At 41.4% G+C, this 12888-nt stretch overlaps 1 long non-coding RNA gene across 1 annotated transcript; it reads right to left on the reverse strand.

The window, feature by feature from the left end:
- Positions 1 to 20: 20 nt before the first annotated feature.
- Positions 21 to 11953, reverse strand: LOC129784870 (uncharacterized). The gene is made up of 2 exons (XR_008748062.1): positions 10724 to 11953; positions 21 to 9075 (listed from the first exon to the last, which is right to left on the reverse strand). It is a non-coding gene; the product is annotated as an uncharacterized LOC129784870 (long non-coding RNA).
- Positions 11954 to 12888: the final 935 nt, after the last annotated feature.

The following is a 12888-nucleotide window of genomic DNA, read 5'->3' on the forward strand; positions in this document are numbered from 1 at the left end:
TTTTTTTTTCCCCTCCCCCCTTTTCTTTTTTTTTCTTCTCCCCTAAATCACTCAAGAGTTTGTTTCCTAAACCTCTACCTCTTAGTTTCCCATGTTGGTGGGTTTTTGAAAATATTTAACTCCTATTAGTGTCCTGTCTAGCCAGGACATGACATTATGGAAAAGGACATATTACTAGTCCTTGCAGGCTTCTGATGGTACATCCTCCACCTTCCATGTGTGTGTTCATTCTTTGAGTGTGCACAATGAGTGTTCCTACAATAAAACTGTTCAGATTATGTGCTTCAACTGATATGCATTGATTTTTTTTTTTAAAAAAAATATTGTATCACTTCCATTTTCTTCATACAGTCACTTTGAATTGCTGTCAAAAGTATTGTGTGGCAGGATTCTACATAAACTCATATGCTTCTTAATTGGTGTTTTGGTTTCATAATTTCTTCCCCTCCCCCATGCATTTCTTATTGATCCTTTATTTGTTTCATAAAGGTTTTTAACTCCTAAGTGCTCTCATTTTCTATTAAAGATGTTTCAGTACTGACATATTAGCAGTCAGCTTTATTTGCTCATTTAGGAGTCTGCTTTCTTTGCTGTCTTCTGGAGTGCTGTCTTAGCTTCCACTATGTTGTCAGCTAATGCTCTTCTCATTTCCTTCCTTTTGCAACTTGTTGAGAGAATTGTCAGTTTTCCTTACAGGAACAGTAACTGGGCCTTGTGTCTAGATTATAGCTTAACTTAGACATTAGAGCATTTAATATCAAGCTGGGCAAATTCTAGTTGTCTCTTGTTCATTGCATCTACATTTTGCACAAAAAAGAGTCTTGAAACTGCAACGTTAGCTCTTGAACTTTAATAATAATGAATGCAGCATCATCTTCCCTCATACTGTTACTTCCAGAATTTGGCCAAATAGATGTATTGTTTTGGAGGGGGGAGGGAGTGAAAGGTATGGGAGAGTAGGATGATAGTACAGAAAAAAGGAATAGACCATAATTCCCTACATGGCTTTGCCTTGTCATCCTCCCCCAACCCCAGTAAATTCCATTATTAGTACAACACCCAGACTAATTAGGTGCATTCTTGCGGCATTATGGTTTCCAGCTCCAGGAGGTAATTTGCACTCGTGTGCTGCCCCACCTCGCATAAAAGGACCTGCCCCACAGCTCAGGAAACGCTGCACAGACACCTCAGATCCCAATCCACGCTTATTATTTGCAAGGCAGACAGACAGTTGACAATACAATCAATCTAAGACACCTTAGTAAAACAATAGCATCATTTTAGATCAAGGATGAGACTTTCGTATGCTGAATATGGGTGTGTATAGTAAATCCTGTGGGGCAGTTACTGTCTTAACCCCTACAATGAATTTCATAGTAGTGCATTAATCGTTTCAACTTCTAAGTATTTTGAGAATATTAAGGAAAAAGAGACTTCTTTTCTGCCGGATGGGTGATGGTAGCGGAGATGGTACTTCATGCTAAGCCACTTTTATTTTGAGGTATTTGTGTTATAACAGTTTGGCGGCAAACCATAGACTTCTGTACTTAATTTCGCAGGATCTTTGTTGAAATGAGTAATGTCAACAAACACACTTTTCTCTAAGTCTAGTTGCAGTATTCTTGGCATGATAGCAGGCTACGTGTTATACCAGGAGACAAATTATTTTATGATTCTATAAAATACAGCACTTGCTACTTTGCATCTGGCTTTCTTTTGTGTAGTACAAAGCAGTGTAGGGAGACCAGAGTAAGTATGGGTTGAAAGTTTGGGGGATTGAAAGCTTTTGACTTAGACATCACCACCCCCCCAAAAAAAAAAAAAAAGGCCAGTAGAAATATTAATTTAGTTAACCAGATTTTACATGAGCATACCAAATGTACTAATGTTTTAAATGTTAGTGTGGTTTTCAGAGTAATAGTAATGTCCTCAATATGTCTGAGAAATGGTGTGATGCCACCTAAAATTATCTTCTATGTCAAACCAAGAGGGTAAACTGGGAAATAAATCATCGTATATTGGAAAAGGACAAACCTGACATCCCAGTTCTACAACTGAAATCCCAGACTTCTGTAACAAGAACTAACTGCTGTCTTTTGTGTGAGTGTAGCTAGATGACATGGCTGCTGAAAGCTCCAGCAATTACAGCTTGGCCAGCTTTCAGATGAATAAAATGCCAGTGTGGGAAGGGTGAAATGTTAGTACCAGCTCTGGATTACTGCCATGGTATTTTCCACTACGCTGTGAAGACTCCAACTTGCTAGAGGAATGCGTTTATCGTCTTCTGCCGGAATCTTCAGATCGATAAACAGACGTAAGTACATCTCTGATAATAAAGTGTAGCCTCAAACTGTGTGATCAAGTATTTTAAAACTTAAAACTTAAATTTGCTTAAAAATATGTGCAAACTCGTTTAAGGGAAGTTTGTCAGTGTAGGATCTGTGAGTTGACGGTAAGAATCCCTAAGCTGAGATTCTGTAAATGCCATTAGAAGTGGCTCATAAGCTCTTTTATTGCAAATGATATTCTCAGTTGTCCAATCCTTTCACTTAGTTAAATTCTCATTCCTGCTGTTGTGGTCATTGTAATTGTAAAATCCCTCTACTCTGGAAACAAAAAGGACAGTTTGTAAAACCTGTTTGGGGGAGAAGGGTGGGGGGTTTTTAGACCTTGGGTTCAATTTACATACGGCTGCAGATCTTGTTATTGCTGGGCAGATGCTAGGTATTTCAGATTTGTTGTAAATCTGTTGGAAACAATAAAGGCTCGTTAAGGCCCTGTAGGAGGGAGGAAAAGGAGAGGGAGAAGAGATGTTTGTTTCTGTGCTCTAAATTACTTAAATTGCACTCTCCAAGGAAAACTCCTGATGTGTTACGGCCAGGGAGCAATGAAGTTTGGTCTCGGCAGTGGCAGCAATAACACAGCTGTACATTATAACATTCTTCATGTAACTCAGTCTTCCGAAGAGATTTTGTGTGTGTATTAGAGATACTATAGCCTCTATAGTACAGGATCCATGAATCAGCCCAGTTTAGATTAGAAAATACTCAAGTTTCTGCTCATGGAACAATCTATGCCAATGTGAACTGGGAGTCAACAGAATGTTTTGGGGCTATTTTGTAAAATGGCAGACACAAGGTTTTGCTGCTTTCTCATCCCTTCTGGAAAACCCAGACTGCCATAAAAAGCTGCTTTTGCTCTGTTAGCGTACTTTCCATCGGTTTCAATATATAGGTGGTTTAAATCCCATCCATACAGCTAATTTGATGGGAATAAGTGGTCTGAACAAGATCTTGCTGTCCGATTTAAAAGGTTTCAGGTAGCTGGTGAACTTTATTCATCACTTAATTCACCTTTAATGCTAGAATTAATCAGTTTAAATACAGGACCTTAAGAATATAAGTCATTTTTTGTAGATCAGGTCTTCAGCAAGATTTTATTCAAACACTATTACCATTAGTTTTAGAGGTAGTCATGCAAAATGTGGTTTATTCCGAGGCTTCAAAGCATATATATTTGTTAATATGTAGCCATGCCAAAATGCATTAAATGTTAGTGCCCAGGAAGTATTGCATCAAGTGGAAACTGTTACTCTCATGCCAGTTTGTTGCTGTTAAGCTTTGTGCTTGAGAGAGGGTTGACCTTTTTATCAGTAGGGTGTACCTAAGCATCACTAGAGAAGTTTGTGTACAGTAGTACTGCAGCTAGAGACAGTTTAACCGACCCCATGTTTCTGCTGTTGCATTTTGTCCCTTCCCTCAGTTTTTATCTGTGACAGTTCCAATAATGCTCAGTGGGAGACAGAATGAAAGCTTTTTCTAGGCCCACTCTTAATTGCTTACCAACTGAGTTAAAAACTACTCTGTGTTTCTAATGTTCTAGTTACCCTCCTGCTCTGCTTCCCTCCAGCTGTCCTTGCCCTTCCTTCCTACCCTGCCCTTCTAAGGATCTAAAGTGAGGGCTGGGCACAGATGGTTCTCTTGTACCTTGACAATACTTGTGGGAGGGTATGGTCTCTGCACCCAGGTGCAAGGTGTGTAGGATCCTGGAGGGGATGAGGTACAGCAAGGTGATCACTAATGAAAGTGCACTGTAAGGCAAGAGGAAAAAAAAGGAAGAGAGCACATAGATCAGAGGAGTATTGAATGCAAACACTACTGTCTCTTGTTCTACCTCCGAAGTGGAAAGAACTGAAAATATCTTTCACTTGCAAAGCGATGCATGGCTGTGCAGAGGCATGAAGGCGCGTTCTGTGGTCAAGGCTGAAGAGATGTTTATAGGCTTCTGTATGTGACGCTCCATTCTGCGAGCAACGAGACAATACATTTATGTGCTGTTCTGCATCGAGTGTATGGTCACCTCTGGTGGAGCTGCAGAATGTGGTTCAAACACAGCTTTGATAAATAACAAAAAATACTACTTTATAGAAATAATAATATAAATGTCCCCTGTGGAGAAGAAAGCCTTAAATGTGCTGATCTAATCAATTAGAGACTTCTGCTTCAAAGTGGGACAGCGTATACCATGGTTTATGTGTTTAAAAGAAGACTGCTGGAGACCCCCTAGATCATCACATCCCACTCAGTCCCATCACAGGCACTACACAGCATGTTTATCAAGCCTTTATCAAGCCTTATATTTAGATTCTTTTCCTGCTTTGCTATTGGAAGCCTGCTCCAGGTCCTCACCCTGCTGACAGCTAGAAATCCAAATAAAAAGCTTACACTTAGCCAGTTCGTACCCACTTGATTTAGTGTCAGTTCTGCCTGTTGGCTAAAATCCAGTCAGCATTCTGCTGTCAGGAGGTCTGCAGAGAGAGCAATCTTGGATTAATAGATCAGAGTGCTCCAGGAACCTTTTGCGGTATGCAGGGATGGTAGGAATTGCAGAGCTTCAATGTATCTGTAATAGTAGCTGTTTTTCAGGGGCAGGTCCTAATGCTGCACATCCTTTTGCTCAAGGTTTTGCTGATTCTAGTGGGGATTCTGTTTCTAGATGGTCTGCAATAGTTAAATTTGTATTTTGTCAATGACTGTTTGGTTGGTAAGGGACGCATTCTGTTTTGGTGTCCGTGTGCACAGGATCTATATTGCAAAGGGAAAAAAAAACCCAGCTGAGGAAGGAGGATCTCCAAATTCTCATTTTGGTTGCCTAACAGAATGATCTTTAACAGCATGGGCATTGACATTTGAAAGAAATAAACATTTTATTTTCTTATTGCTGCTCTTTATAAAGGTGGCTCACGTCTTACTTCACTGTTAGAAGTTGTTAGTTATTGGCAGGAAATGTTGCTTACCTGTCTTGATTGATGGGTCAACTGCAAATACTATTTTTGTCTAATTAGAACCAGAGGAGAAAGGGTGGATCATTATTGTGAAAGGCACTTTGATTTTTAAAAGATGCTCAAGCCTTCCAAATGTAAAATAGCGGGTTTTATCAGGCAGATGGAAATACGAGATCAGTATCAGCATCTTGGAACTTCCTACTTTATTCCTTAACTTTCTACATTTCACTTGTCGAGACAACTAGGCAGGCCTCATTACTAATTAATAAATCACTAGAATTAAACAAGTTGACTGTTCAATGGATTGCAATACTAGAACATTTTTTGGTTTTCTGAAATGGTATGAAATTGCTACACCCATAAAAGCACTATAATTTACTCTGTTCTGTTAGTAATCACACCTTTCCTCATCAAGTGGAATCTCGAAGCCTGTTACTTCAAGAAAATCAGTGAAAATTGTCGTGTCAGAGTGGATCTAATCGTTACTTTTATTACAGTAAAGCTTCAAAACCATGCCGTGGAGACCATTATGTACACAAACATCCAGAAAAGTCATGCCCCTAGGAACTCACACCTGATGTGCTAACCCTGCTTTCATGACTGATGCCTTTTTGACAACCTTTGGTCACTAGCTGAATGCTTCAATGACTACCTAAAACCATGGGGTAAAGCCCTAAAGCCCATTTAAATTAACACAAGGTCAAGCATTATTTATGTACAAGAATTAAATGCTCTCGTGCTCTTTAAAAGATAAGAAACATGGTAAGAGCTTGACAATGACTTCTGGTTTTATAGTGCAGGTGGAACAACCCTGTCATCTGTTTGAAGCCTTGAGTCTGATTTGCTGGAGACAAGAGGAAAAGCTATGTGGATTGATTTGCAGATTAAATAAGGCAACTGTAGAAAATAAGCGTTTAACTCCTGAGCTCAGAAGCACCTGAGAGCACTCTTCTTCCTCTGTTGGAGAAGGGGAAAAGGCATCTTTCACCAATAAAACCTTCTAGTTCCTTTGGTGGGACATAAAAAGCCAACCACATGAACTTGTACTTGAGGTTGTAGTGGTTGTGATCTTTTCAGAGAAGTTATAGAGGAGAAATTACTCATTTTGTCATGATGAGCTTGAACTGCTGGGTTTCTGCTGAAGTTCCTTAAATGCTCTTGGGTCCTCCCCAGTGAAAATGTTGCAGAGCGCAGTGCGAACAGGATTCTCTAGTGAAGGACGATGGTCTAAGAATGTCACTACAAGAACTGATGTAAGTAAGCGTGTGAAGGCAGTGAAGGATGAGAATTTGGTGGTAGAAGGAAATGCTGTAGCAAAGCTGAGCAGAGTTTGGAGAATCCCTAACTTAAGACAGTAAATGCTTAAACCAAACTACATGGTGGCACCTCCTGGTAAAACAAAGCAAATGGGTCCTTTGGGAAAGGAGATCGAATTTAGGGAAATATTTGGACTGCCACTTACTAATTGAAACCATTGGACTTAGGCGGTGAACGAAGTGATGTAGTCGAGGGGTAAAAGATGGGGGTTACTCTCATTCGCAGGCAGCATGGAAGTTAGTAATGCTGAAGTTGCTGAAAAGGAAGTAGTTTACCGCTTCCTTACATCTAAGTTTTATCACTTTTTCTATTTGCATTTGTTCATTTCTTTCCATAATAAACCAATCCTGCTCTGTACAGTCTGAGTGCTTTCACATTAAGATGTTCTGCTGAAGGATGGGGATAATTACTTGGAGTAATTTATCAAGGCAACCTGGAATGCCTATAGTCAGCTAGCACAAGTGCTGAGTCTCCTGATGAGGGTCTGCTCAGAGCATCACAAGTACTGGCTGCTTCCTAAACTACTTACTGAACTAGTTGTATAATTTTTTTAGCAGGAAACCTATTGTTTAATTTGTAGAATTGAGTCATAGAAACTATTTCCTGTCTGAATGGAAACAGTGTCCCCGATTATCCCAAATATTGCACACTTTTTCTATTAAAAAGTTTTTACTAAGAATCAAATTCTGAGATTTGCTTGTTTTGTCTTTGAAATGTATTTAAAACTGTGAGCTCCAAGTCTCTTATTAAGCATTTTTGTCCAAATAAAACGTCCTCAAAAGCTCTGGTAGTCATAGCCAAATGGGACTCTGAATTGCATTTCCATCTTACAAAAGACAGTTGGAAAGATAACTGTGTGGGAAGTGATACACTGCAGGGAACAGTCATGCCCTGGCAGCGAGGATGGACCAGATGACCTAATTTCTCTTTTCCATTAGAGCTGTCTCTGATTCCCCAACTAGTCATGCAAGCACATGACTGACAATAAAGATAAAAAAATATGGAAAACATACCTCTCAGCGTAACAAATAAATCCTGCTGTTCTTGATTCCACCACTTTGCAAGTGCTGACGGATTGAACACTATATAGTCTTATTTCATTATGTTGGTCTTTCAGATGAAACCTTTAAAACTGACTTGCCATCTGCTCTGCCTGGAATTGAGAACTGCTTTCTCAGCTGCATGAGACATCTGCTTCATGCAGCTGATGGGCGAATATAAGCAAGATCTGAGAAGAACAGCTCAAAGAAGCAGTTGTAGGGGGTAATAAACTGTATGCCTCATTGTAGTAATATCCCATACAACTCACCTACAAGGTTTTGGAAGCACAGCACTGCGCTGACTACTTCTACGTTATCATACCTTGTACACAAATGACATGGGCTTGCTGTGCCAACTGTCTAGTAAATCAGTCATGACCTGGCTGTCATGATCCAAAGGACTGGATTTTGGGGTGTTTTTTCAGGTAAAATCTTCCCTGACCTTTTGCCAGATCTTCCTTTCCCATCACCTGGTGCTTCTTGCTGACTGACTGCTGTCCCTCAGCCAGGTAGCTTGTGGTCTTGCAGTGTCAGATCTTATCTGGAACATGAAAAATTTTGGAATCAACATTTAGATAATTATCATTGGATAAGTCTTTGAGATATGTGTTATTAACATAACCTCATGATGCAGCATTTGTACATGAAAATTTATTCCAAATTCAGTCATCCCATCTGTATCATTCTCCATTAACATTATTCACGTCGTATCTACAAACAAAATCAAATCAAATACCAAAGACCAGAGAATCCTGAATGTAGCATTATAATGAAAATGGATTACAAGAATGCACTTAGACCTGACTTGCATCTAGGTGAAGAGAAGTGAGGGTGTATAAGATAAAGAACTTTAGAAAGCAGAACACACTGACCAAAATACACCATTGTTTTGATGGAAACTACACAAAACCACCCTATTGTCTGAAAGTGGGTGTTTACCCTTGAGATTTGTCACAACTCTGATCTGCAAATACTAGATGGATGCTCAACTATCCAACTAAGACCCAGGAGGAATTTGCCCCTCAAATCCATTTTGGAAAGATTGTTGTAGGTTTTATTTCCTTTTCTGTAAGGCAGAGTGGAGTAGAGTGCTGCCTGATGGAACTTTATGTCATATACTTTCTACTACTGCAGAAACTTAGGATCGGGATCTCTGTAGTGCCCAGTCTCTCCTGAACTCTTCTTGTAGCTTGCCTTTTTTTTTTTTTTAATAGTTGTGGCTTTTAGTCTTTTTCTGTAGGTATTTTGTGTTCCAGGATGTTTAAAAAGCCCAGATTCATGGACTAAATGTTTTGTGGAGCGTTCTGAAGTCGAAGTCTGTTACATGTTTACTTGGATGTAAAAGGTTGGACCAATCCTGTGTTCCTTTGGCACTGGTAATTAGATCTTTTCTTCTCGTATGGGTCAAAAGAAGAGGTCTCTCCACCCTGCCACCTGTGGAGCCAGAGAGAAGGACAAGGTACAGGGACGTCAATTGATTTCCATGCCCTGCATTCCTCTTCCTAAAGTATTTTCCTGTGCAGAGCAATCCCAATTTCTAAAACAGACAATGAGGAAAAATCTTCATGCTCTTAAGAAATATAAATAGATGTGGATTATAAAAATCTTATTGATTAATAAGAAAAATACTCTGATAATGAAGGAAGTTTAACACTTAGAAATTAGGAATGTCTGACTACTGAGGGCACTTTGTGGAAGAAATGACCAAAAATCCAAAATCCTACATTTAACAGCATATTTCCTGTCTGTTGCTACTTGTTTTTTCCCTTGAGTCGTGAAGTTTTTCTGTGTTTTCCAAACGGAATAGAGAGATTGTTGCTGTTCAGGGAAACTGCCTCAGAGACCTACCTCATCAAGACAAAAAAGTAACTAGCAGGTACAGTTTGATGTATTTTTCTTTGGTTTTCTTCCTTGTCACTGAGGTTTCATATTCACTTGCATCCACCCACTCCCCAAACTCTTATCTGCTATTAGTAATTTGTTTACTTGTTTTCACTGAACCACAGAATGGTCAGGGTTGGAAGGCACCTCTGGAGATCATCTAGTCCAACCCCCCGCTAAAGCAGGTTCCCCTAGAGCAGGTTGCACAGGATCATGTCCAGGTGGGTTTTGGATGCCTCCAGAGAAGGAGACCCCACAGCCTCTCTGGGCAGCCTGTGCCAGGGCTCTGGCACCCTCCCAGTACAGAAGTTCTTCCTCATATTCAGGTGGAACTGCCTGTGTTGCAGTTTGTGCCCGTTGCCCCTTGTCCTGTCGCTGGGCACCACTGACAAGAGCCCGGCCCCATCCTCTTGGCACTCGCCCTTCAGACATCTGCAGGCATTGGTAAGGTCCCCTCTCAGTCTTCCCTTCTCCAGGCTGAACAGGCCCAGCTCTCTCAGCCTTCCCTCACAAGGGAGATGCTCCACTCCCCTCAGCACCCTCGTTGCCCTCCACTGGGCCCTCTCCAGTAGTTCCCTGTCCCTCTTGTACGGGGGAGCCCAGCACTGGACACAGCACCCCAGATGCAGCCTCACTGGGGCAGAGCAGAGGGGACAATGACCTCCCTCGACCTGCTGGCCGTGCTCCTCCTAATGCACCCCAGGGTCCCATTGGCCTTGGCCACCAGGGCACACTGCTGGCCCATGGGCACCTTGCTGCCCACCAGAGCTCCCAGGCCCTTCCCCGCAGAGCTGCCTCCCAGCAGGCCAGCCCCAGCCTGTACTGGTGCGGGGGGTTATTCCTGCCCAGGGGCAGGACCCTCCACTTGCCTTTGCTGAACTCCATGAGGTCCCTCTGCGCCCAGCTCCCCAGCCTGCCCAGGTCTCGCTGAATGGCAGCGCAGCCTGCTGGGGTCTCAGCCACTCCTCCCCGTGCTGTGTCACCAGCAAACGTGCTGAGGGGACACTCCGTCCCTTCACCCAGGGCACCGATGAATCAGTTGGACAGGACTGGACCCAGTACTGACCCCTGGGAACACCACGAGCCACAGGCCTCCAGCAGGACTCTGCACTGTTGATCACAACCCCCTGAGCTCTGCCACTCAGCCGGTTCTCAGCCCACCCCCCTGTCCACCCATCTCACCCACACTGCCTGAGCTTACCTGTGAGGGTGTTGTGGGAGACAGTGTCAGAAGCCTCGCTGAGGTCAAGGTAGACAACATCCACTGCTCTCCCCTCATCTACCCAGCCAGCCATTCCAACATAGAAAGCTATAAGGTTGGTCAGGTGTGATTTCCTATTGACGAAACTGTGTTGACTACTCCTGGTAACCTTCTTTTCCTTTGCATGCTTAGAGATGACCTCCAGGATGAGCTGTTCCATCACCTTTCCAGGGATGGAGGTGAGGCTGACCAGCCCGTAGTTTCCTGAGTACTCCTTCTTGCCCTGTTTTCTTATTTCAAAGGTCCTTGGCTTAAAAACGCTAGACATTGCTTTTAAATGATGTTGCAGGATGAAATATATCAGTCTGAGCCTTATAAATTACAGCAACTCAAAGGGTGTGCTGATTTATACCAGCTGACAATTGTGTCTGAGGACTGTTTAAATGGGAATTGCTGCAGTACCAAGCTCCAGTGGCAGGCTCCCTGCCTCCCCTCCTCCTCCTGGGCTATGCCTCCTATGCTGACAACCAGTTCCTGCACTGGATACGTGCTTTGGAGCATCCCTGTGAGGCCATAGTTACGTGGTCAGTTCAGCCCGACGTAAATCCATACTGCCTCCAAAGCCTTCTGCTGTGTCACATCAGGCAGCCTGAATGCAAAACCGAATATGAAGATGGACACCTTTCATTTGTCACTTCCCCAACCATGTGCTGACGCACACGCAGCCTGGTTCTGCAACAAGAAAAATGAAGAACCAGAGGGCAGACTAGGAGGACTACCTTCCCCATTTCACAGCAAATTACATTCAGCTGATGTGGCTACTTAACCAAAGCCTGAGTACAAGGACTTTTTGAACACCCCTATTTGTCAGACTCAAGGCAGATTTATTTGTCTGCTTTGCACTGGATGCTGGGTCTGGTCTTGTAATGTTTATTGTTGGCTTAAAGTAAATGATACCGATTTGCACCTATTAGGGCTGCATGAGAAAAGTCTCTGTAGGAGTTATACTTTGCAGTATTGTAAATGTAGTGAAAGCTCCCAAGACTCAAAAGTAATTTACACAAAAATAAAAGCTGTGTCTAAAAGACAAAACTACAATCTTCACCAAGGAAAGAACCATGAAAAGAACCTTAGCAGAACCATCAATCCAAATGACACCCTAGAAGAACACAGGCATGGTAAGCAAATGTGTCTTACTACAATTTTCATATATTCTGTATGATCCAAATTTCTTCCTACCTTCACAGCTGAGTCTAGGGGTAAAAAAAACAATTTTAAGCATCAAAAGACAAACCTTGTTTTCAGTCTTCCTATGCTTTATTGTGTGGGAGGCTGTTTCTCTAGTGTTCCAGAATGAAATGTCCTGGTACGGATGCCTGTAATCAAGGAAATGGGAGAATATGGGATTAATACAACAAAAAGATGATCTGATAATTATCCACAAAAAATGTGTTCACTAAAAAAAGTTGAACTGATTAAAATAAAACAACCTAGGGCAAGATTCCTATTAATTTCAATTGCAAAGCCAAGAGAATTTGGAATCCTCACTTTAAAATTACAACCTAAAAGATGCACCACATTCCTGGGAAGTAAAAGTGTAGGAAACTAATCAGTAGTATGCCAACTAGTTTCAGTTGTGCTGGTCTGTTTATACTGAAATATACATCTTATTTATAAATATTATACTGTATATATATTTTATATGTATTTGTGTGTGTGTGTGTGTCTATATATATATACATATGTATTTATTTATGAGATGTGACCATGTCTGCTTGCAGATAACTGACTCATTTCATTTTGGAAATTAGTTATAATCAGATGGTAACAACTTTTGGTTACTAAGGTCCTAGGCTGATACCATGCCAGTAACTACACATTGTCAGGTCTGAGTTTGCAGTCCTCTGAGCCACTCATGCCTTTGCATAACTCAGATTTCTGGACTCAAATGGGGAGAGAAAAATGTTGTTAAAGTTAAAATTTTGTACCAAATATATTACTCTTACTTTGATTATGGCATCTTAGGTGAAGATTATTTAGAAACATTTGACACAGTAATTACTGGTCATGTTGACTGAAAAAAAACAGAAATAAAAGTATAAATCCTTAAAGATAGAGATAAACTATTTTCTCTATGTTCTTGTAGACTTACATAAGAATAGCTA

The sequence above is a fragment of the Falco peregrinus genome, chromosome 7 (assembly GCF_023634155.1).
Source record: "Falco peregrinus isolate bFalPer1 chromosome 7, bFalPer1.pri, whole genome shotgun sequence".
NCBI classification, from domain to species: Eukaryota; Metazoa; Chordata; class Aves; order Falconiformes; family Falconidae; genus Falco; species Falco peregrinus.